The sequence below is a fragment of the Peromyscus californicus genome, unplaced genomic scaffold (genome assembly GCF_007827085.1).
Source record: "Peromyscus californicus insignis strain IS unplaced genomic scaffold, ASM782708v3 Scaffold_16__1_contigs__length_79575227, whole genome shotgun sequence".
NCBI classification, from domain to species: domain Eukaryota; kingdom Metazoa; phylum Chordata; class Mammalia; order Rodentia; family Cricetidae; genus Peromyscus; species Peromyscus californicus.
In genome coordinates, this window is record NW_026294458.1 from 17,475,854 (window position 1) to 17,501,115 (window position 25,262).

General features: G+C 47.7%; 1 protein-coding gene across 1 annotated transcript in view; it reads right to left on the bottom strand.

Annotated features, from left to right (window-relative positions):
- The window catches only part of LOC128111979 (leucine-rich repeat-containing protein 15-like), a 35,037-nt gene extending 12,436 nt beyond the window's left edge, over nt 1-22,601 (bottom strand). Inside the window, exons 1-2 of the mRNA XM_052740585.1 lie at nt 22,441-22,601; nt 22,140-22,240 (exon numbers count right to left, since the gene is read on the bottom strand). The gene's annotated coding sequence lies outside the window, so the exon portion shown is untranslated. The remainder of the gene's footprint in view (nt 1-22,139; nt 22,241-22,440) is intronic.
- Between the last annotated feature and the right edge of the window lie 2,661 nt (nt 22,602-25,262).

The following is a 25,262-nucleotide window of genomic DNA, read 5'->3' on the forward strand; positions in this document are numbered from 1 at the left end:
TAAAAAAGAGAATGAATAAGAAAAAGCAGTTCCTCCCCAGGCGCTCTGTGGAGACCCTCCCAAGCCTGGGGCCGGCCTAGACTGGCTTCCTGCAGAGGCCAGAGCAGGACTGTAATTCGCTAAGCAAGAGCTGGAAGAGCACACACTGCCCAGCACAATGGCGAGAGTCGGGGAGTAGGGTCCTTCTATAAGAAGACACAGAGTACAAAGATGCTCCTTCCCAGCATAGCCCCTTAGATCTGAAGCAGAGGGAAACGGTGTGGTCTCTGATCAGAACATCTCAGAAGCAACTTCTGCCCTTGTGTCCCACAGCCAAGGCAGGCACTGGAGCGGGCAGCTTCAGTGGCTCTACTGTGGTCGGGAGTCAGGGAAGCAAATTGTCATCTGTAATCACAGCTCTCGTGTGTTTGCTGGCAGGACAAAGTCTGGGCACCGTCTTTCCCATCTCTCTCATTTCTGCACATCTGGATCTATTTCCACTCATGCCTCACGTCCCTCCCTTTACAGAGCTAATCTGGGCAGTCCCCCCCGGCAGCCTTGGGAAGACCCTTCCTATACTTGCTGTGGGGTCTCCTCAGAACTCTTCCTGGCCACGACCCTCTCTCACATGCCTTCCCTGTCACTGTCGCTGCTGAGACCAACAGCTGACTCATGACCACAGGAAAATTGGACTGTCTGGCCCCGAATTTACTCCAGATGTTCAGGCGATGCAGAAAGAAAGAAGACCCGGTAAGGGAATGTCCAAGTCCCAGAGCAGGGGCCCCCACACATCTGGGAGCTGCCTTCTATAGGTAATGCCAGCTAGACACCCTGGAAGAGATGCCAGCGTGTGGCAGGCAGCACTCAGCACCTGGGGTACATGTGTCATCACGGGAGTCACAGTCTGCCCTGCAGTAGCGCATTCAGCCCTAAAGGCTGAAAGGTCCAGAAGGCTCTGCTTTTCCACAGTTGGTTCCTGTGCTCGTGGGCAGAGACACAGGTAAGGATTAGGACCCACACAGTCAGCCATGGCTAGAGCAGAGTGCTTGCTCAGCATGCTTGAGGTCCTGAGCTTGATCCTCAGCACCACACACACACACACACACACACACACACACACACACACACACACACACACACACACGGCACCTGATTCTCATCACAAACCTACCTCCAGCTACTCCTTCTCAAACTCATCAGCTCCCCTGACCTAGGCCCTATGACACTTTTAGGTGACCAGAATGGGATCATCTAAGCCACACACAGAGCGAGAACCTGGACATCTAAGCCCACAGCTGGATTCCAAACTGGCACTCCTAAATAGAGACTGCACATCTGCTCGGAGTCCCGCGGGTAACACCGTCAATCTTTGACAGTGAGAGAGCTGATTTCTCTCAGGCAGAAACCCTGTGAGGCAAAGTTCACCATCCTGGACAGATGTGCAAGGGCACCTGTAAGCCACCACCTCAGTAGATGCAAAAGAAATTATACAGGTTCCAACAGCTGGAACCTAGGAGAAACTCCTGTCCTTGTGAATCTGATATCCTGGAGGAGGTAAACCGGTGCTTTAGTCAACTTTCAACAAACTCCCTGCAGGTCAAAAAGCTCTCCCTGCTGCACCCCAAACTGACTCCACAGACTGTGAAGACAAGGGAAGCAATCAGGGAGTCAAAATATACAGCTAGATCCTGGGACAGGGGCGTTGGGGGCGGGCTCGCCCAGAGCCTGCGGCAGGCTGTACCTGTCCAGGTCCTCGGAGCGGAGCGTCCCAGGCACGCGCCAGCCCTGCCCCTTCTGGAGTCTCTCCCGGGATCCTATGGTCAGCCGGGAGGTGGGGAGCAGCCGGGAGGGAAGGACGGGCACCCACTTACCAGCAGCTCCACGCGGCTGCCGGGTCAACAAGAGGGAGCCGGTGAGGAGAGGAGGAGGACCCGGCGGGCTCAAGGCTGCAGCATGAGTGAGGGACTTCTGGGTCCTCCCTGTCATTTAAACATCCCCTCGTGAGTCACCGCAGGGGGCAGTGTCGGCCTGCGGGGCGGGGCAGCCCGACTCTGGGCGCATCATCACGGAACTGCGTTCAAGCTCAAGGGGTGTTCTTCGACTGAACTTGAAAATAAGCTTCTTCTCCCGCCCCTGGCCTCCCTCCCCCGCTCTTCCCCATCGTCTTGGGACTCGCGTTCTGTGTCCACTGCGGTGCCGGACGGGGAGTCTCTGAGGGGCTGAGACCCTGCGCTTGCCTTAGGCACCAGCCCAGGGATGCTCAAAGTCCTGTTTCTGTGGCCTTTGAGTAGTCCACTCTCCTCTTCCTCCTCCCCTCCCTCTCCCTTCCCTTCCCTCTATTTCTAACTTTTTATATAGAAATAGCTCCCATCTTACAGAAAACATGTGGGAACAATGATAAGGAATACTCAGATACTTCACCCAACTCAGCCACTGCTAACATTTTAGAAAAGGCATTTCCTTTAAGTTCCAAGGAAGAATATGATTTCTTCTGCCACGTCTCTCCTCAAAAGCAGCATTTCATGTCCCTCTGAGGCCACCTTCTGCTCCTAGGCTGCTGCCCCAGAGGGGCTTGTACGCCATGGCCATGGCCCTGGGCTGTGACAGCCATGGAGGTGGTCTCTGAGAAGGAGGGCTTCTCTACACGTTTCACCCCTGCGCCACAGCCTGAGCGTGCCCCTACCTGCTCCTACCCCAGTAGGGAGTCAAGATACTATTTCTATTCAAGGTGTCACAGAGAGAGAGAGAGAGAGAGAGAGAGAGAGAGAGAGAGAGAGAGAGAGAGAGAGAGAGAGAGAGAACCTGGGGAGATGACAGAGGAGTCACAATTAGGGAGGGGGCGGCCAGATTTCAGCTTCTTTTCCATGAGCGGCCCTCAAACAGAGCAGGAGCCACCGACAGACTGCAGGCAGGGGCCCTGGCTCAGTTTCCCTTCTCCACCAAGCGGCGAGAGTGATGTTTGCACCCAGCCCCTGGTGGAAGGCCAAGAGCCTTAATTAATGTTTGCAGGGCGCTTTGAGAGCTGCCATGAAAGGCGGACATAAAAGGGCAGTGTTATTACTGAAGCAGTGATTTGGGTGGTCAAGCCTTACAGCCTGAATCACGCCTCGACCGTGGCACCATGAATCACAGCCAGAAACAAAAGTGCCCTGACTATTAAACGAGGAGCCGGAGAGCGCTGCCACCACACCCCCAGCCCCAGCTCCCCAACCTCAGCCTCCTTTCCCACCGATATTCCACAGGAGAGCACCTTCTTCCTTCTCACCCCCAACCTCGGAGCCTCCGCGTCTTGACCCCAGGGACGTCGACTTCCTGCCCGCGGACCTTGAATAATAAGAATAGTCCCCTCGTCCTGTTTCCTTCCTCCAGTCCCCACACACAGTCACTGTGCCGGGCTCTGCGCTGAGGGTGGTCAACAGCGGGGACATCTAAGGGTGACCATTTAAGCAGCGCAGCTGTAAGGTGGGTGTCCCGAGGGACTTGTGCTGCGTTCCTATATTGCTTCCGCCATACCTTGTTTTTCAGCCAGACCGTGGTGACATTCAGGGCCGGGTGATGTTTTTCTGTGGAGCTGCCCAGGGCTTTGCAGGATAGGATGCCAAAGAGCAACTCTGGCCCTTACTCTCTAAAAGCCAGTGACATCACTTGTGTAGTGTTAACAACAACAACAACAAAATGTCCCTTAGACGGTGCCAAATGTCGCCTCCCATGGGGAGGGGTGGGGGAGAACTATGGGCCCATCAATGGCTCTCTATACTGTAAATGAAGCAATTAATGCCAACCCAAGACCCAGGCCAGTGCTGACTCCTCAGAGGTCACACACCAAGGGGCAGAGCGGGGACCCAAATTGATGGCTTCTGTGCTGTTCATATCTCCATGGGACTCATTGCTCTGACAGGCATGACTTTGACAGGTAAAAACACCGCGCTATTTAGACAGGCTGTGTGGAGGAAGAACTGGGAACAGATGGGGGGTGAGGTGGGCAGAGTATGAGGACAGAGCAGTCCTGGGGTAAGGGTAGAAGGATTTGCAGACATGGTGCTGAGACTCAGTGGAATGGGTGAGGGAAACCATTAAGGCAGAGCAAGGAAGGCACTTGGCCAAACGTCACGTTTGAAGCCCAGATCTGTGATGGAGTCGAGGAAGCCTGGACTGTCTCCCGGAGGAGTGGGGGGCCTTGCAGGCAGTGGGGGGCCGCCAGAAGCACTGGAAGGGGTAAGAAGCATGAGGAGAGCCAGCAGTAGGATGCTGGTATGGGGAGAGGGTGCCAAGTTTCCGGCCCACTTGATAGCACGTGGCTGATGTACAGTGACCAGGGCATGCAGGGGACCACCCTGGGGTGTCCTACATCCTCTTACACTTGTGCTCCCCCAAGTACGAGAAAGCAACATGGTGCCCAGTCAGCCCCCACAAGTGGGACATATTACTGCTGAAAGGAAAAGCCTGACTCACCACCCCGAGGCCCTGTGGCCTCGGGGCACACTTTCTATCTATCCCGTGGGGGAGAACCAGAAGGGCCGGGTTTGCTGAAGCGCTCAAGGGAAGTCTGACCCCCTCCCCCAGACCCATGTGGACCTGTTGTGGTTAAGAAGGGTACAGGGGAGCCTCTAAGGTGGCTCGGGGTAAAAGTACTTGCGGCACAAGCCTCACAGCCTGAGACGGATCCACGGAACCCACGTTTAAAAAGTCGCAAGCACTCCTGTCGTCTCAGCGGTCCTACTTCACGAGGGGACTGGGAGACAGCAGAGTCACCTGCGAGTTCGCGGGCCAGCTAGCCTAGAGCTGCCGCAGAGCAGAGACGGAAGAGGCCTTTCCTCAACCAGGCGGAAGGAAGGAGAGAACCGACTCCCAAAAAGTTGTCCTCAGACTTGCGTATGCATGCCGGGGTATGCTAGCGCCCCCACACAGAAATCTCATACACACACACGCTCTCTCTCTAGTGTGCTCTCTTTCACACACACACACACACACACACACACACACACACACACACACACACACACAAATAAATAAATAAGTAAAAATAAGGGGAAAGAAGAATGGATCAACTGGGACTCTGGGATCCAGCTTCTGCTTTGTGGAGAAAATCCCTCATAGCACCCTACCACAGAGCGTTATCATCCCATGAATCCCCCGGTAGAGCGGCACAGTGAAGAAGACAGAGAGCGCCCGAGGGTAGCGAGGCTGTGGGCGACAGAACAACCTACTTTGTTCTGCCACAGGCAGGATGTGTAAAGCCGTGTGCCAGGGTAGGGTAGCCTCGCTCCCACAGAATGATAATGAATGCACCACTGTGTTCAGGAGTGTTCAGACCAGACGTCTGATGTCTGAATTCCTCAAGATAGAAGACTGGGGAGGAAAAAGAAGGGCTCAGACCCATGTATAGGGACCCAAAGAATTGAAATTTGTCCAGGAAACCCCACACTGGGGGTCAGGCTAACCTGAGGCCCTAACTGCCGGAGGAGGAGGCCCCCTCCCAGGGAAACAGTGTGATAACCACTCTTGCTGCTGATCTGCACAGCACCTTTTCTGGTGTCTGTTTCAGCTTTTCTGTAAATGACGGCCATGACTCTGGCAAAGCAGCGGTCACTCCTCTGTACACTGTCACCATGGTGTATAGTAACATTGTTCCTCAGTCACACCTCAGACCTACGGAAAACAATCTCACTGACTGTCAATCATGGTCCCCCAGAAGCCAGAGGACAGAACAAAGGCTCAGTTTCCCCTCGGAACAGCCTTCAAAGCCCTTCCACCTGTCTCCTTCTAGGTCTCCTCATCTTCTTCCCTGCCATGGTCCCTCCATCTCAGAGGCAGCAAAGGCCATGGGGCCACTGAGTTTCCCACGGAGAGCTTGTGGTTCTCAGCTCCTCCCACGGTCCTGGCTAGTCTCAGAAGTCTCGTTTGAGCCCCAAAGCAGTGAATCTCAAAGAGATTCGTAGATGCAGGTGTTCATGTTTTGTTTCTTTGAGACAGGGTCTCTCTGTGTAGCCCTGGCTGTCCTAGAACCCAATATGTAGACCTGACTGGCCTCGAACTCCCAGAGATCTGCCTGCCTCTGCTTCCTAAGTGCTGGGGTTAGAGATGCGCACTACCATGTCCAGCCAGTTTATGCTTTATTGAAATAAACTTGATTCTTGAATTACACCTACTAGGTAATCAGGCCAACCATCATACGCTGAAAAAATAAAGTTATATTTCTATCTTGCCTTCTATTACACTGAAACCTGCCTTCTGGGAATCCCTACCCATGAGATCTGTCCCATTTAGGGACCATATTGTCAGGTCAGCTCTCACCTGGAGGCCACTTTCATGAGTAGGCCCCCAAGGAGACGCACTCTATCAAAGCCCTCATCTCTCCCACACTGTTGGACACACCACCTCACCTCACCATTCTGAGTGCCTGCATTCATTCAACCAGGTCTGCACCAGGCCTTAGACTAGGTGTTAACTAACACGCAGGAGTGAATTCATTCTAAGAGAACTCAAACACCTCAGCAATCAAATTCAAGAGTAAGACACAGAACCACGGAGCTTTGGGAGGGCCATGGAAGACGACTTTCCCACAGAGCTGATACTCAAACTGTTCCTGGTAGAATGAGGAGGCACTTGGGCATTCTGGGAAGAAGCAAGAGCATTTGCAAAGGCACAGAGGTGTGAACAGTCAGCCTATCATGCGTGTGAGAAACAGAACAGCCGTTCCCGGAGCGGGGTCATGTCCGAAGCAGAACTACTGCCACGCCCACGACGGTGTCGCCCGCGTGACAAATGCCTTGGATGAGGTGGTTACGTGGGAAAGGGGAGCTCGCGGCCCTCGGGTCTATGCCCCCGGCGACCCCTTATCAATCTGCCCGAATCATGGTGCCAGGCTACACGGAACCACGCAAAATCTGCTTACAGAAGCTGGCTGGCACTCTGCCTTTTTCTCTTTGCAGCTGTGACTATTGCTGTTTCCTTGTGTATTGATTTCAGGGAGTTAGCTCTCAATGTTCCTGATGTGCCCCATAAAGAGAATAATGATTCCTCAAAAGTGGCCTCAATACCCCCACCTATAATTCAAGCTTTTAGGCAAACAGTTAAAGAGGGTCCTAGAAGTTTGGGGGAATTTATGAATGACTTAGAACAAAAAGAACTTATGACTCAGAACAAAAAGAACTTATGACTCAGAGGGACAAAGAGTCTAGCGAGGAGAGATGAAAGTAAAAGTCCAGGAACTCATAAGCAATCCATACGCGCAGCCAACAGCAGCTGCAAGGAAGCAGTTACAGGAACTAACCAGTCCTACAAGAATTATCAAGGGACAAATAGAGTTTCTCATCAAGGGTCGGTGGTGGCAACCCCCTAACTTTGATCCTAGATATAATAATTATTTGGAGCCATTGCCCTTTACGGGAGCTTATGATAAACATGGGAACCAATGGGTGAATCATAATAGTATGAAAACAGAATGGCATAAGTTACAGTTCATGGAAAGAATAGCTAGGTCCCAACCCCCCTGGTGCCTTCTCACCTGCAAGCAAAGGTTAAATATTTTCACACAAATGAAACCATGGTTAGAACGATGGGGGGAAGGGTTTAATTGTGATACAAAACAAAGGTCTAATAACTATGTAGAAGGAAAAACTTCAGCTAGGGCCGTAATGTTCTCTGTCTGGATGAGGGACCACAAAAGAGGAAATAACACCTGTACTCATGAGATCTATTAATCATTCTGAGAAAATTGTGAGACCACATTGTTAATTCTATGTCTATCGCCCCACTGGCCGATTGCCCACCACACCTAATCTCCCCAGCCTCCACTGGTCAGGGTAAACAGTAGGCTGGGTGTTCTTTCCTTCCTGGGACACCACCACTGTAGTACGAATTGTTAGAAGGTCTGATTAATAAAAACAAACCCAGAGCCAGGTATTGGGGTGAACACTGGAAGATCAGGGAAACAGAGCAGGCCACAGCTAACCTCATCTCGCCAACTTCTCAGCCGATCCTGTTTCCTCAAACGGGAAGCCTTGTGTCCTCATCCAAATGGATCTCAGCTGAACTGCTGCTCAAAAGCCTGAAAGCTTAACCAGCTCTCGTTCCTGGTCCTCATGCCTTATATACCTTTCTGCTTCCTGCCATCACTTCTTGGGATTAAAGGCGTGTGTCACCATGCCTGGCTGTTTCCAGTGTGGCTTTGAACTCAGAGAGATCTGGATAGATCTCTGCCTTCAGAATGCTAGAATTAAAGGTGTGTGTGCCACCATTTTCTGGCCTTTGTATCTAGTGGCTGTTCTGTTCTCTGACCCCAGACAAGTTTATTAACGTGCACAATATATTGGGGGACACAATATCACCCCACCCCACCCCACACCACCCACAACTTTCCATGCTCAGTTCTGAATCTGCACACCTCAGCTGCATCCTCTGGTGTCCTAGTGGCCAGGCAGTGGTCCTTATGTCCACACTTGGTCCTTCTATACCGGCTTTCTACCTCAAGACATATGTCCCAGGTTTCTGGTTCTCTGGGCTCCCAAATAGGTTTGACCAAAAGCAGGTGGTAGACCAGAGGGAGAAGGAGCAGGGGGAGCTTGCTTGAGGGAGAAGCATCGTCTGAATGACAGAAGCTCGGACCCGCCCACGGAACTGCTCTGGTTTCCGTTCAGGTCATTTGCTGCCATTTCCTACCCCTCCTTCTGGTGTCAGGACCTGCCACCTGCTGCGAAGCTTTGGACTGCCTGGACACTCTGTTCAGTCCCTCTGTTTGAAATGCCAGCTTGGCTCCTGCTGGGTCGAGGGTGATACAGTGACTTCCGGGAGACAGCACCAAGTCAGAGGATAACAGTGTGCGTGTGTGTGTGGGGGGGGGGGGGGACTGTCATGTGATAAAACGCTAATCAGAAGCGACATGGGCAGGAGAGGAAAGGGTTTATTTGGTGGAGGTCAGAAGAGGGTGTCAGATCCCCTGGAACTCCAGTTACAGACGGTTGTGAGCCGTCATGGGGGTGCTGGCAAGTAAACTCAGTTCCTCTACAAGGGTAACAAGCGCTCTTTGTAGGGCGCCTCAGAGTCAGCTCAAGACACCCCAAGACCGAGTTTCTCAGCACAAAGGATGTTTATTTGCCCCAGGGAGACAAAGGGCAGGGAATCAGAGACTAAGACAGAAGACAGAGGACAAGGGAGAAGGGGAAAGGAGCAAGGAGAGGGGGAGAGGTATTGAGGGACAGAGGGCTGCCTCCAGATAGAGAGGAGACTGACGTGGGACATAGGCAAATGGCGGGTTATAAAGGTAAAGGGAGAAACCCCGTGTTAGGATGAGGTATTTAATTTTAATTGGGCATGTTGACTAGAACAGTCAAAGGGGGCTTTTGATTGCTGGACTTCAATACTCTGATAGCTGGACCTTGATGGTCAGCCTCAGGAGGAGGAAGTGACCAAATAAGGGAACAGACCTTGGTGGCTAGCTAGCTTCAGGAATGTAATCTAGTGGTTTTAACAAGGCAGAGGGAATGGGGGAGGGCAAGGCCTGCCAGGCCCGTGTTTGCCGAGCTTGAGCTGGCCAGAGTCCCTCCACTCCTAACTGCTGAGCCATCTCTCCGACCCCTCAGCTTGTTTTCTTTTAAAACCCAGAACCACCTGCCTAGGGAAGACACCACCCCCAGTGGGCTGGGCCCTCCTACATCAATCATTGATTAAGAAAATGTCCCCACAGACATGCTCACAGGCCACTTGGATAGAGGCAGTTTGTCAGTTGCGGCTCCCTCTTCCCAGGTGTCCCCCAAGCTTACACGTCAAGTTGACAGAAACTGACTAGCACATAGCATAGCGTCACCTCCCACTGCTTAGTGAGTCAGAACAGCCACCCCCCCCTCCCCTCCTCCCCCATGGTCTCACCCTTGTGACTGCCATTCAGGACAGCCCAGAGGCCTCCCTGGTGGGCCACTCTCCCTACCACTGTCCCGGGGTCATTCTAAGACATCCATCTGATCAGTCCATGAGTTAGATGAGACGCTTTAACTTCCGCTCTAGCTTTCCCTAGTTAGTCCTGTGAGGGCTCTTCCTGGTTGTCAACTCGACTGCATCTGGAATCAACTAAAACTCAAAAATGGCTGAGCATACCTGTAAGGGATTTTTGCTTAATCTTCTTCCTTCCTTCCTTCCTTCCTTCCTTCCTTCCTTCCTTCCTTCCTTCCTTCCTTTCTTTCTTCCTTCCTTCCTTTCTTTCTTTCTTCTTTGAGACAGGGTTTCTCTGTGTAGCCCTGGCTATCCTGTGGAACTCACTCTGTAGACCAGGCTGGCCTCCAACTCAGAGATCCACCTGCCTCTGCCTCCTGAGTGCTGGGATTAAAGGCATGCGCCACCACTGCTTGGCTTGCTTAATCATTGGAAGAGCAAAGATCTGCTTCCAATCTGGATAGATGAGGTGGGAAGACCCCCCTCTCACCTGGGTCACACCTTCTGTCGGAAGCCTATAGAAAGGACATGGAAGAAGGAAGCTTACTTTCTTTGCCTGTTGTTTTTGCCAGCAAGGCCTTTCCTTCACTGACATTAGAGCCTGCTTCTTCAGGACTCCAGTACGCACTGAAGACCGGCTGAGACATCCAGCCTCATGGACTGAACACCTACTTTCTGTTGGTAGACAGCCATGGTTGGAGTAGCCCAACCAATGCTGCTGTGACTCTTTAATACAGTTCCTCATGTTGTGGTGATCCCAACCATAAAATTATTTCGTTGCTACTTCATAACTGTAATTTTGCTACTGTTAGAAATCACAATGTAAATATCTGATATGCAGATGGTCTTAGGCAACCCCTGTGAAAAGGTTGTTGGGTTCCCAAGGGGGAATCCCCAAAGTCATGACAGGTTGAGAACCGCTGGACAAGTTGGATCATAGCCTGTAAGTCATTCTAATAAATCTCCTTTATAGATGTGTGTGTTGGGGGGGGAGTGTGGGTGTGGGTGGAGAGAGAGACAGAGAGAGATAGGGGAGAGAGGGAGGAGAAAGAAAGAAAGAGAGAGAGGAGAGAGAGAGAAAGAGAAAGAGAGAAAGAGAGAAAGGAGGAGAGAGAGAGAGAGAGAGAGAGAGAGAGAGAGAGAGAGAGAGAGAGAGAGAGATTCATTCTATGTCTCCTGCTCCTCTAGAGAGCACTGACTAATACAGGTCCCAAGCTGTCCCCCAGTCCTGCACCATTGTCCAAACTCCCTCCTCACACTGTGCACCCCAAATCCTGTCACCACATTGGCCGTTGACTAGACACTCTGTATTGTCCTCTGTCCCTTTCTTCATGCTATCCGCTCCACCGAGGATTTCACCTCTTCTTCCAGACCCTCCTTCCTGCCTCCCCAAGAGCTGTTCTGGCATGTAATTGGAGTTTCCCAGCCTGAACCCTCCCTGTGCCCTGGCGTGGCTAGCCCCACACAGGAATTCAGTAAATATTTATTGACTGCAATGAAAAGTATTTCTTGGCCCCCAGCTCCTCGGAGATGTGGCCTGCCACAGGGTTTCTTCCTGTTTGAACAGTCACCTGGGGCTAGGGGCTCTGCTCCCCTAAGCCAGGGCTGTGCATTTTGCCACATTCTCAGTTGTTCTGGTTAATGTTTAACTCCAGCGTCTTTGTTTTCTGTAAAGCAGATAGCAGGGCAATGCAGCCGGGAACGTCAAAGAGCAAAGCCCACAGGAGAACAAATAGCCGCTCCATTTTGACCTAACATGAAAAAGCCATCGATTGGGAACAGGCGAGATGACTTAGCAGTTAGCAGCATTTGTAGCTCTTGCAGAGGACCTGGGTTCAGTGTCTGGCTCTGAACCGCCTGTAACTCCAATTCCAGGGGATCTGATGCCTTCCGGCTTCTGCAGGTGCAAAGCATGCATGTGATGCCATTACATACATGTAGGGAAAACACACCTATACCTTAAAAAAAAATTAATTAAACATGAAAAATTATTTGCTCAGAGCTTTCTGGGAGAAAACCGGAAATGAATATATAGAATACAGGATGTTATAACTGGGCAAAGACCATGAAGAATACTGTAATCGCAGATCCTACATGTCAGGACCCAAAGAAACTCAGGACAAATGGCTAACCGTGGTGCCTATTAGCATACCAAAGTGGATGCTGGCCTCCAGGCTCACTCTGTACATGAGGCTCCTCTCAGCTCTTCTCACCCCATCCCCTACCATAAACCTCTGCAGCTCAGGGGCTTCCCTTCCCTCAGCTTCTCAGTCCTATGTAACTCTGCTATTTCGGCCGGCTATGGGCTCTCTTGGTTCTCTCTCTCTTTGCCCTCTCTGCTCTTTGTCCTGTCTCCTTTGCTCTCTCTCTCTCTCTCTCTCTCTCTCTCTCTCTCTCTCTCTCTCTCTCTTCTCTTCTCTTCTCTTCTCTTCCTCAGCCTCCCACCCACTCCTCTTGGCCCAGTACAGTCTTCTGGCCATGTTCAGTGCACCGCTTTCTCCCTCTGCTCTGGACTCTTCCTGGTGCCTCTGGCTGGACTCTTCCTCAAATCTACACTAAAAGCCTTCTCCTGCACCATACCCTGGAGCAGTCATGTCCTCATTTCATTCTCTACAGTCAAAGCTTGATAACATGCTGGCCCCTGGGAAGACTCAGTCTCCCTGAAGATTCTATCACCTTCACAACCGACATTGTAGTGTATGTAGATGGCTTTCTGTTGTATCCTGGAGAAAGCTTGCATGAGTGCATTAACTCCAAATTCAAGGCTATCTCTCCAGAACCCTCCTCTCTCTTCAGCCTTGGCCATCTTGGTACAGCCCTCCTTCCAGGCAGACATCCTCTTTACAGCTGTTAGTCTTGAAGTGAGGCTCCCTCACTCGTGGCCCTTTGCCAACAGGATAAGGGAGTGACTAGGGCTGTGTGGTGGTTTGAATGGGAATGGTCCCCATATGCTCATATATTTGAATGCTTAGTGTGAAACTCTTTGGGAAGGATTAGGAGGTGTCGACATGGAGTGGGTGTGGCCTTGTTGGAGGAGGTATGTTGTAGTGGGTAGCCATTCCAGCTTTGATCTGGAAGTTCCAACCCCCATTGAGACTTCGGCAACTGTCACGCCTACAAGGCAGGGCCAAGGGAGGCGCCTGGAGACCTGAGATCTGGATGGGCAGTGCACTCACTCGGTTCCAGGACCGTGGACGGTGAAGGTGGGCCAAGAAGAGCTCCAGAGAACACCGCTGGACTGTGATACACCTTCCCCAGACCCTGCGACCTACCTATCCCTTAACTTGTAAGTTATTCCATTAAATAAATCTTTTAACTACGTGGAGTGGCCTTAATAATTTCACCAATATCTGGCGCTCACGTGGGGCAAATTCCAAAGGCCTGGGTGGCTCCCACCCTCAGCCTCCTCCCTGGCTAGTGGGTACCTAAACCCGCCTGCAAAGTTCCATATAACCAGGGAACGCCTACACGGTTCCATTCCCTAAAGAGGGAGCAGCTAGTCCGGTCTCAGTTCCCTAGCTTAGCCCCAAGACCAGCGAAAGAGGCACTCCCCGGCTTCCTGAGTGCCGGCGGCGCTGGCTCCGGCTCCCGCCATCTTGACTCCAGCGAGCTGCAGTCAGCCAAGATCACCAGCAGGCCCTGCTTTGGAGCTGTACCAACGCCACCTGCTGGCTGAAAAGTGCTACCACACCCTCGAAAACCACGAAAGGTAAGCATATTGTTTCAAGTAAAAGTACTTGATAATTTTACACCTTAAAATTGACTAACAAATTTTGAGTAATTCTTGTAATATGGCTGACAACATTACCTCACAAGAATTTGAAAACCTTTTTGCCTGTATGATGAATGACATCTTCCTGGAAATATACGACCTTCCTAAGTCATATCTAGCCTGTACCATTTTGGCATTCATCGTAATAATTCACACAGTGTTCAAACACTGGTTTAATAACAAGAACAAAGATGAGTCATTATTGGGACTGATACAGGATTTAAAAAATAGCAATGAAAACTTACAGAAAAAGATTCTTTCTCTGGAATCTGCTAACCAGGATTTACAGGCTTTCAAAAATAGTAATGAAGGCTTACAGAAAAAGATTCTCTCTCTGGAATCTGCTAGCCAGGATTTACAGGCTTTCAAAAATAGCAATGAAGGCTTACAGAAAAAGATTCTCTCTCTGGAATCTGCTAGCCAGGATTTACAGGCTTTCAAAAATAGCAATGAAGGCTTACAGAAAAAGATTCTCTCTCTGGAATCTGCTTTAAAAGAGAGCAATGAAGGTTTACAGAAAAAGATTCTCTCTCTGGAATCTGCTTTAAGAGATAGCAATGAAAGCATACAGAAAAAGATTCTTTCACTGGAATCTGCTGATCAGGATTTACAAAACAGGCTTGTACCAAAAATTGATCTTATTGATAATAAATGTGAATATTTAATGGACAGAACATTAACTCTCCAGACACTATATAAGGAAGAAATATTATCATTAATTGATAAGATAAGGTCCATGGAATCATGTGTTTCTGAGGAACATAAAAACTTCTATGATTCTATGAGAAATCTGGAGTCCCTTGCCAGAGAGGAGGTTCACTCCCTAGAACAGACCCTAGGTGCTCGTTTGCAAGCCTTAGAAGAAACTCTCAGTAAACATGACAAGGGACCTAATAAGCAGAAGGGCAAGACCATAGAGGTTGTAACATCTCCAAATGGCTCTCACACAATGGCTTATCCTGTTATCATCCATGAGAAGCCAGCAGATGACACACACCCTGAGCCATATAATACATATACATTACAACCAATTTCAACAAGGGACTTTAAAAATATAAAGGAAGCAGTAGTTACCTATGGGATACACTCCACATACGTAAGACAGATGTTAAACTCATGGTCTATCTCACATAGAATCATCCCAGATGACTGGCATCAGTTAATTTCAGCTGTTCTAGAATATAGCCAGCAGCTACAGTGGAAAAGCTGGTTGAGAGAAGAGGCAAAAAATTTAGAACAACAAGGTAAAATCAGAGGTTTTGTGATCCCCCAAGATCAAATACTTGGTGAGGGATGTTTCACTGACAGGAATGTACAAGCCACTTATGATGAGCATACACTATCCCTATGTCATACAGCAGCTCTAAATGCTTGGGGAAAAAATTCCAGAACCTGGAAAACCAACTGAGGTATACACAAAGATATTTCAGGGACCTCACGAACCCTTCACCAATTTTTTTACAAAGGCTGAACACAGCTATAACAAAAGCTGTATCAGATAAAGAATTAAGAAAAGTATTAACTGAGTCCTTGGCATTCGACAATGCTAATGCAGAATGCAGAAGAATACTTACACCATTAAAGATCAGATCAGCTCCTTTGGAAGAATGGATTCAGTATACTAATGGTGTTGAGTCTTGTAACTACAGTAATGAGGCTTGGATAGGAGAGACAAATCCCAGAGGTGAAAGAAGGCCCCGTGTTACCAAATGTTTTAAATGTGGTACACCAGGTCATATAAGTAAAAACTGTACGTGGGGTACTCCTAGAAGTAATACTCCTTTTAGGAATAGCCTAAACAGGAGACCCCAACCACCTCCCAGATTATGTAGAAGGTGTGGCAAAGGCCGACATTGGACCAGTGAGTGCAGATCAAAAATAGATATACGAGGCAACCCTTTACTGGTGGGAAATGCCTCAGGGGGCCTCTTGCAGGCCCCCAAATCAAATGTAGTATGAACATTCCCAGCCACTGTGGAAGAAATTCCTCTCCAGGACAACTGAATAAACCAATGCCTAATGTAAAAACCGATACTGCAATGGATGATAAAACAGCTCTGATAGGTGGATCACAGTTTACAAAGAACACTATAAAACAAATATTTTGGCAGACTTCCATAAATGAACAAAGACCAAAGCTTAGAATTTGAATTAATGGCCTGGTTCTGGAGGGCCTGGTAGACACAGGTGCAGATGTGACTATAATTACACCAAAATCATGGCATCCGAATTGGCCTCTTCAAGAGGTAGATGTCCAACTTTTAGGGATTGGCACCCTATCTCAGATAAAACAGAGTTCGAGATGGGTTGAATGCATAGGGCCAGAAGGACAGAGAGGAAGGCTGAAGCCATATGTAGCAAATGCAGCAGTAAATCTTTGGGGCCGAGATCTGTTACAACAGTGGAATACCCAGATTAAAATTCCTACACTTTCAGAAAAGGAATACAGACCAATGCATGTTTCTAGGAACAATATCATGACATGCTATAAAAATCAGTCACCAACCATTCAGGCTGTTCACAAACAGAGCATGACTGCTGTTGAACTCTCAGAAGTACCAACTGCCTTACCTTTAAAATGGCTAACTAATAAACCTGTCTGGGTTGGACAATGGCCTTTGACAAAAGAGAAGCTACAAGCTTTAGAACAGCTGGTTCAAGAGCAGTTAAATGCTCAACACATTGAAGAATCTACCAGCCCTTATAATTCTCCTGTATTTGTTATTAAAAAAAAGTCTGGTAATTGGAGAATGCTGACAGATCTGAGAGCTATTAATAAAGTAATTCAGCCAATGGGCTCCCTACAGACTGGAATGCCCTTGCCCTCTCTGCTACCTAAAGAATGGCCTATAATAGTTATTGACTTAAAAGACTGTTTCTTTACCATACCCTTACAAGAAAATGATAGAGAAAAATTTGCCTTCACAGTACCTAATTATAACAATTCTCAGCCAGTCAAGAGATATCAATGGAAGGTCCTCCCACAGGGAATGTTAAACAGCCCTACTTTGTGCCAATACTTTGTGCAGAAACCATTGGAGATAATTCGTGTAAAGTTTCCACAATCTATAATTTATCACTATATGGATGATATCCTATTAGCTGACCCAAAATTAGATACATTAGAAAGCATGTTTGAAGAAGTAAAAAAAGTTTTGCCTCGCTGGGGACTGCAAATTGCTCCTGAAAAAATACAAAGAGGAGATTCTATTAATTACTTAGGATATAAGATAGAGCTACAAAAAACTAGACCCCAAAAGGTGCAACTAAGGAGAGATCGATTGAAGACTCTTAATGATTTTCAAAAGTTATTAGGAAGCATTTCCAACTTACTGGGTACCATGGGAATACCCAAAGATGGACTACAAAATTTGGCTAATACTCTAGAAGGGGACAAAGAATTAAATAGTCCAAGAGAACTATCAGCCGAAGCTGAGAAGGAATTGGCTCTAGTAGAAAAGACAATTCGAGAAGCACATGTGGATCGTGTGGATCCAGAACTTAAATGCATTCTTGTCATATTCCCCTCCAGACATTCCCCCGACAGGTATTTTGATGCAGAGGGAAGATATTATATTGGAATGGATATTCCTACCACATAAACCAAATAAGAAATTAAAGACTTATATAGAAAAGATCTCTGATTTGATTCAAAAAGGTAAACTAAGACTTCGCCAGTTGACAGGAATGGACCCAGCAGAAATTGTAGTACCTTTAACTAATGAAGAAATTTCATCACTATGGAAAGATGATGAATACTGGCAGAGAGAGCCTGCAGTAACTTTTTGGGAGAGATTAACAACCACTATCCCAAAAGCAAGAGAATAGAATTCATAAAGAAGACCGAATGGGTCCTTCCTCACATTGTACGACAAAAGCCAATTTCTGGAGTCCTCACATTCTATACTGATGCAAATAAATCAGGGAAAGCAGGATATAAATCAGGAGACTTAAGTAAAGTGGTACAAAGTCCATACAGCTCTGTACAAAAGGCAGAACTGTATGCCATTCTTATGGTACTGATGGACTTCACAGAACCCCTCAATATAGTCACTGACTCTCAATATGCAGAGAGAGTTGTTTTACATATTGAAAATGCTGAATTTATTCCTGATAATACAGAATTAACTTCATTATTCATACAATTGCAGGAAATCATCAGAAAAAGGGAACAGCCTATATATATAACACATATCAGATCCCATACAGGTCTGCCAGGACCTCTAGCACAAGGTAATGATGAGATTGATCAGTTACTAATAGGTAATGTGCTAGAAGCTTCAGAATTTCATAAGAAATACCATGTAAATAGCAAAGGTTTGAAGAAGGATTTCTCCATTACTTGGCAACAGGCTAAGGATATTGTGAAAAAATGTCCTACTTGTTCCATCTATAACCAACTTCCATTACCTGCAGGGAGCAATCCAAAAGGTATACAAAGAAATGAAATTTGGCAGATGGATGTGTTTCATTTTGCAGAATTTGGAAGATTAAAGTATGTACATCATACCATTGACACCTATTCAGGATTTCAATGGGCAACTCCTATGAGTTCTGAAAAGGCTGATTCTGTGATTACACACCTATTAGAAGTTATGGCCATCATGGGAATACCTGTACAAATTAAGACAGACAATGCCCCAGCATATGTCTCCAATAAAATGAGACAATTCTTTACAATATAAAGCATGTTACAGGTATACCACACAATCCCACAGGCCAAGCAGTCATAGAAAGATCCAATCGAACTTTAAAGGATATGCTAAATAAACAGCAACAGGTAACAATGACTCCTAGATATAGATTGCATAGTGCTTTATTAACCTTGAATTTTCTCAATGCTGATGAGAAAGGAACAACAGCTGCGGAGAGACATTGGACAACAGACAAAACTCCTGAGCTAAACCAACCGGTTTATTTCAAGGATGTGCTGACCTCAGAATGGAAACCTGGATATGTTCTTCTTTGGGGAAGGAGTTTTGCCTTTGTTTCTTCAGGAGAAGAAAAGCTATGGATACCAACAAAATTAATAAAAATTCGATTCGAACAGGAAAAACCCCTTGATGAGGAGAAGTAAAAGATCATCCACCAGTGTGACATCTCTACAAGTTGTAAGAAAAATTTACAATCAAAGGTTGGGGTAGGGTTCTGTTTTTGTCTTTCCAGGATAATGGAAATACCCATCTTCCAAAAATCATAAGGCCTTGGATATCCGGATGTTTACAGCAGAAAGAAAGAATCTATTGGTACCAATCTACACATGGTAAAATCTCACTGTCTAACATCTATCTCTCTATCAATCTAGAAAAGTGGTGGTTCTAATTCAATTATAAGCCAAGCTGGCTTTGGAGATGGAATTGGCTCACTCCTTCTCTAAACCAAAGCACATTGCTAAAAGAAAAGTTTGAGAGATTCTTCAGTCCCATATCAGAAGAGCCCTCTGGTGTGGGACAGAAGGAAACCAATAAAAAGGGACCATTGTCTTCTAGATTCTAATTCTCTCCATGCTTACTCTTGATTTCTCAGAATCCTTTCTTACATGCTATGTCCTCTTTAAATCCAAATCTTCCATTTTGATAACAAATAAGTTTTTCTAATAGCAATCTCTGAAGTCTCCAGAAGGAAGATGGGGCCCCAACAACAACTCTACCCAATCCAGAATGATGCCATGGTAATCATCATCATACTACACTTCTTACCGGAATTACAGACAATCTTACCCATTACTCTAAGACTTGCTGCAGATCCTACAGTTAGTCTAACTGAGATTTAACTATCTGAGCTTTCTCACAGTACCCAACAGAGATAACACCACCCCCTAAACAGCAGGAAGCAATTCTAAGAAAACGACCCCCCTTCTCCCTTAGGTTTCATAATTCTCAGGGTTATGGATGATGGTTATAGGGTTGGGGGTGGAAGAAAATATCAAACTCAGTATTCTAAAACAAAAAGAGAGAGAGAAAAAAGGGAAAAGAAGAAATGGAATGGATAGGTATAAGATATTATGGTAGATTATTGTGTATACTAGTAAACAAATTTAGTAAAATAGTAGCCTTAAATAATTTGCACTGTAATTTGCACTGTTATGGATTCTTATATGTTGATACAAATGTAGACTATTTTTATATTCCTGTTTAAGATAATTTGTATATTGATACAAATACAGAACTATATTTGTTATAATGTACATATATTTCTACTCTTATTTGAAATATTTGTATATTGATACAAATGTAAATTTATATCTGTCATACTTTATGTATGTTCTACTTCTGTTTAGGATATTCGGTATATTGATAAATATTTAAGATTATTGTCATATTGCATATCACACTACATACTCCTACCTCTGTTATAAATATTGATATATATTTAAGATTATTGTCATATTGCATATCGCACTATATACTCCTACCTCTGTTATAACATCTTGTGTATTGTCACAATTTTGAAGTCATCGTTCTTTACCATACACTTGCTTATAGACTGTTTACCTTGTTTACGTGAAGCCTTAGTCCTTAGGCTATTTCGGTAGATAAGACTTATAAATTTATAGTCACCTATGCTTGTCATCTCTATAGTTACGTTAGTTAGGTTATCCAGATTTACAGATACATAGATCAGATGGACAGGTAATCTTCAAACACTGCATAGACCTAGAGAAAATGGCATTTAAATAACTTAGAATTCTGTTGACGTAAGACACAATTGCTTCTGGCTGCACCAATTTGATCCCGAGAGAATGTTGGGCTTCTAAGACATTTCCATTTGGAAGTTTGTCTTCTTGGCACAAAATGGCCTACTGGGCAAAGAACTGCCCTTGCCTCGACGGCTGACAGTACAAATGCAATGCTATCCTTTCTGGACAAGCGGGACACAAGGAAAGCGACCACTGTACTCTGCCAAGACAGGGTAAGATGGTCTTTCAGAATTCCTATTTCTAAAAATGGTCTGTCAGATACTCTAGGCCTGTAGCCAATTTGAATGCACCAACAATGCTGAGAAACATTAGGTGACTGTCCAGGCTGCCAGCTGTCTCGGTCTACTCTTGCAAGATTCACGAAAGTTGCTTGCATCCATCTACCATTTCTCAGGTACCATTATATTCCTTCTCAGGTCTTTGATGGGATTGAAGACTAGCAGTTATAGTTACAACTTAGTATATATATATATATATATATATATATATATATATATATATATATATATATAAAATCTTAGATAGAACATATTAAGTATTAGATTCAGGTTCTTTAGGATAGGACACCTTTTGGAATGATCTTTGTAACATGCCATTTACCTATGCTCTGTACTTCTCTGGATTTTAGTATGTGTTTCTTGCTTGATATTGTTTGCATTGGTTGTAGTTCCATCTTATCTAGGTGATTATCCCTCATTATTCCTGGACAATATTTGATAACCATTCCTTTGTATATAGTCTTGTATTAGGTTAGAACCTTCTTATTTAGACAAAAAGGGGGAGATATAGTGGGTAACCATTCCAGCTTTGATCTGGAAGTTCCAACCCCCATTGAGACTTCGGCAACTGTCACGCCTACAAGGCGGGGCTAAGGGAGGCGCCTGGAGACCTGAGATCTGGATTGGCAGGCTCCGGGACCTTGGATGGTGAAGGTGGGCCCAAGCAGAGCTCCAGAGAACACCGCTGGACTGTGATACACCTTCCCCAGACCCCGCGACCTACCTATCCCTTAACTTGTAAGTTATGCCATTAAATAAATCTTTTAACTACGTGGAGTGGCCTTAATAATTTCACCAATAGTATGTCACTGGCTTTGAGGTTTCAAAAGCCCACACCAGACCCATTCTCTCTCTCCCTCTGTCTGCTGCTTGTGGATCAGAATGTAAAGCTCTCAGCTACTATTCCATAGCCATGCCCATCTGATTTCCACCATGATGATCATGGACTAGCCTTCTAAAAATCTAAGCAAACCTCCAATTAAATGCCTTCTTTTATAAGAGTTGCCTTGGTCATGGTGTCTCTTCAAAATAATAGAATAGTGATGTGAAATGTAGAACAGTGATGTGAAATGTCATTCCCATCTGACATCTTATGACCCTCCTGTATGTATGTAGTAGCCGTCATATCTCCAGGAAGACTGCTCTGGTGTCCCTGGGCCATACAAGTGTCTCTCAAGTACTCACCTGCTCCTTTGTGGACACTGAACTTTCCAGACTTGTGAAGTTATTTCTCACATGTTTATTTAGCTTCTTACATGGGCTCTATAAACTATGGTCAAAACAGGACTATTACATGTCTCTGTGTACCCCGGAGACTACCCACAAGTATAATGGCCACCGAAAGTTCTTCCATTGGCTCTTTGAGCCTATACTTGCAGTCAACGTGGTCCAGAGGCCATGGCCTCTTGTACAGCCTCACTGGTCACTCAACACTTAGCCAAATAACCAGACAACAACCACAACAAAAAAGATAAAAACCCACCGTATGCTGCAGCCAGAGCTGGCCACTTGGGACCCTTTGGGAACAGGATTCTCGGTTCCACAGACTTGCTTCTGTTCATAAGACAGGCTTTTCATCCATCCCTGAGAATTCAGAAGGACAATCATGAGCAGGTGATGGCTGTGAGTCTAGGCAAGATGACTCCCAAGCTGCTGCCCTGAGCCAGCTTGTCTACCCACCTACCTCCCACTCACCCACTGCCATTTTCCTGTGTCTCAGCTCGCTTCCCCTCCTATAAAGCAGAGCTGAGCCAAGGCAGCCGTAGCCCTTGCCAATTTGCTACCTGACTGGTGGAGACAGGTCAGAGCTCACAGGGGATGATAGGTCACCCTGGAACCCAGGCTCTGGGACATCCTTCCATCCTCTGGGTCTCAGTTTCTTCCATCCAACATGCAAGATAATTGGATCCGAGAATCTGGGAAGTCCTATCCAGTACTCTTCAGGAGAGTGGGAAGCAGTCCTGCCAGCTTGGTGTGTGAACTCTGCTTAGAATAGCGCTTCTCAGGCACTATATCAGAGGACTCACTCGTATGTGTCAAAACAGATCGTGATGAAGCGGTTAGAAGGTGATCTCTAAGCCTGAATTTCTAGCAAGCTCCCAGCCAGTGCTCAATCTCTGCCAGTCCCCTTTATGTCCTGGGGAGTGAAAAGCTGATTCATTAGACTCAATCACAGACCTATGGCATCAGAAACTCCGGGGTGTCGCCCAGCAATCCTTGCCTTATGCTGTCTGTCCCCCAGGTTCCAACACAGCTCAAGTTGGGAACTACCGCTCCAGGACAGAGGCTTCTGAACTTGCCTGTGGACTGGAATCCCCTACAGAGAGTTTTTGAAACCCTGGTGCCGGAGTCCAGCCCCCACATTCACATTTAATAAGCACGGGGTGCGGACGGGGAGTCAGGATTTTAAAACACGCTCTAGGTAATCAGAATGTGCCTGGAATGTACTAAGAGGGTGCAGGCTTCCAGGTTTCTGGCCACGATTCTCCGTAGGCGCTCGACCTGAGACGGCCATGAGGGGGCGCTGTGGCGCCGCGGGGGCGCTCCGGGCTCCTGGCAGCGGCCGGTCCCGGCTGCAGAGGCGGTGTTTGTGCCGGGGGCGCGCGCCTCCGGGAGCAGCTCCTGGCCGAGGCCTGCCCCGCGCCTGCATCTGCACCCAATTAATGCTGGCGGCTGCCTAGGCGCGCTTGACGTTAGTGATGTGCTGGAGCTGGAGGGAACGCCTGCAGCCGCTCGGCACAGGTTGCTTCTCTGCTTTTCCTTTGCTCTCTGCCTCCTCCAGGACTGGGGCTCACCTCTGGAGCTGTGCCCTGCCACTTGCTACCCGTCCGTCCCAACTTCACTCCACGGGGTTCCTTGTCCCATTCTGAGGCTCCTGGCAAGTTCCCCAAGCCAAAAGACCTGCTGGTCAGCTGCAGAAACCAGCTCCCGCCTTTCTGTCTTAAGGTTTCTCTCTCTTCCTTCTGCCCTTAGCCGGGCTGCGTGGGTCTTAATAACACAGGTTTTCATACACCGGGTTTGCTTCTGGTTTTGTGACACACAAACCAGGACCCTTTGTAAGGGACTTTCGGGGTCTGTGGGGGTGGGGAGCCGAGGGTTGCTTCTGGGTTTTGATTTCCTTTTCTTTTTTTGTAAGGACTCTATTTTTAGGGATGGGGCTTTATCCTGGAAAGGAGGGTCCCTTGTTTAGCTTCTTAGCTGGCTGGAGACATCACCCCCACGGGGGGGCGGGGGGGGGGAGGGGGCTTTCCCAGCAGGCAGCTAGAGTGACCTTTATCACAAATACTCTCTTTATACTTCATCCCCACCACCTCCCCATCGGTTTGATATTCCGCCTTCCCTGGTGTGAGGCCTCATCTGGAGACAAGCCATGTGGGTAAAAGAAGCTTGCCCACCCCTGGTCTGGAGAATGCCTGCTGCCCGGCCCTGCCCTGCCAGCTTCCTCGCAGCCTACTTCTGAGGGGACAGCGGCAATTGAAGAGGCTGTTTGCATCCTTTCTGACTCCTGCCCTCATTTCCAGAACCCGATTTCCGCCTATGAAGCCCACCCCACCTGTTGGGAGCCAGGTCCTCATTCCCAGGCCGCTGACAGGGAGCCAGTCCAGTCCAGGGGAAACTGAGGCCAAAGAGATTTGAAGGAACTCCTCAGAGTCACACCGCTGATTCCTGGCAGATTCCTTTTCTACAGAATTGTTCAAAGCTCTCCCTAGGGCCAGTGGACATTTCCCAGCAGTGAGGGAGTGGTGGCCAGGGGTGGGGCGGGGAGGTCCAGAGGGAACTGGTTTAATTTGAAGAACAGCCGTCCTTCCTAGAATCCACAGGAGCAATGTCATCGCAGCAGAGCTTAGCCTGGCCCCAGGATGTCAGAGACTGGACCTGGGCTGCGGGCAGAGAACTGGCCTAAGGGCTGGGGGGTGGGGAGGGAATGGTCAGGCACAGTGTGTGTGTGTGTGTGTGTGTGTGTGTGTGTGTGTGTGTGTGTGTGTGTGTTGGGGTGAGGGGGTGTGAGTACAGGGGCAGGGGGACAGGGAATAGATACAGTGTGTCAGAATGAGTCCTGCTCCCTCTAACGCGGACCCTGTCACGAGGGGTCTCAGGGGGGACTAGGGGGCTAGCCAGGAAATTTTGGACAGCCACCAGTTGGGACAAGTTTCCCTGCTGGCCCGGCCATGTGTTTGGCCAAAGCCCAGCTGGAAATCGCGGCTATGAAACAACCGCTCTGGAGGACGGAGCTCTGTGTTGGGTTTTGTTGGTGACGGAGAGAGATTAGGAGAGACGCTGGCTCAAGGTCGTGGGACAGTTGGCAGCACAGTTGGAGCTTGGGTGCAGGCTGTGGACACACAGCCTGGTGTCCCACTATTATGGTTCTTCCCTGCGGATGGATGACACCCTGACCCTGCTCTTTCCATTTTGTCCGAGTGTGCCATGTCCTGTGGAGACTGTGTAGAGATTTTCAGTTGTGTCTTTCTGCTCCCAAATCTTTTTTTTTTTTTCCCTTCAAGCTCAGAGAAAGGAGACCCTGTAACCTCAGGCACCTATTCCAGGAACCTTGCCAGGAAATCATGGCTCCATATCAGTCAAATTTCCCCCAGTCTATGACCCTCTG